This window comes from Lasioglossum baleicum, unplaced genomic scaffold (assembly GCF_051020765.1).
Source record: "Lasioglossum baleicum unplaced genomic scaffold, iyLasBale1 scaffold1066, whole genome shotgun sequence".
Taxonomy (NCBI): Eukaryota; Metazoa; Arthropoda; class Insecta; order Hymenoptera; family Halictidae; genus Lasioglossum; species Lasioglossum baleicum.
In genome coordinates this window covers 40,001-40,415 of record NW_027470125.1, presented here as the reverse complement: position 1 = coordinate 40,415, position 415 = coordinate 40,001, and positions in this window count along the sequence as shown.

The following is a 415-nucleotide window of genomic DNA, read 5'->3' as shown; positions in this document are numbered from 1 at the left end:
TCCGTCGGAGGCTTTGTAGCTGCTTCTAGACTACATTATTCATGCAAGCGGTTACACGCCCCCATTAAAACGTGTCTTTGCCGTCGCGTGCCTTCCTCACGCGCCGGCTAGGCGTCGCCCTTCCAGCACATGCCTGTTTCACATGCTGGCGGCGCGGTGCGCTCATATCATTACGCACCGCTTGTCACTCCTCTACCCTCATCTTGGCTCGTGGCATTTGCCGCGTGGCTCGGGGTGTAGGCTCCGGTGGGACTACCGGAGGCTTCGCTCACTTAGGAGTTTCTCCCGTGGTGTACGACCGGGTTACGCTCCGGTCCTTCGACACCACGGCGAGGATTTCTCCGATTCGAAGCGAGCCACGGTGATCGCATAGGACTCACTCACGTAGGAGCTCTTTCTTATATTAGAGCCACGG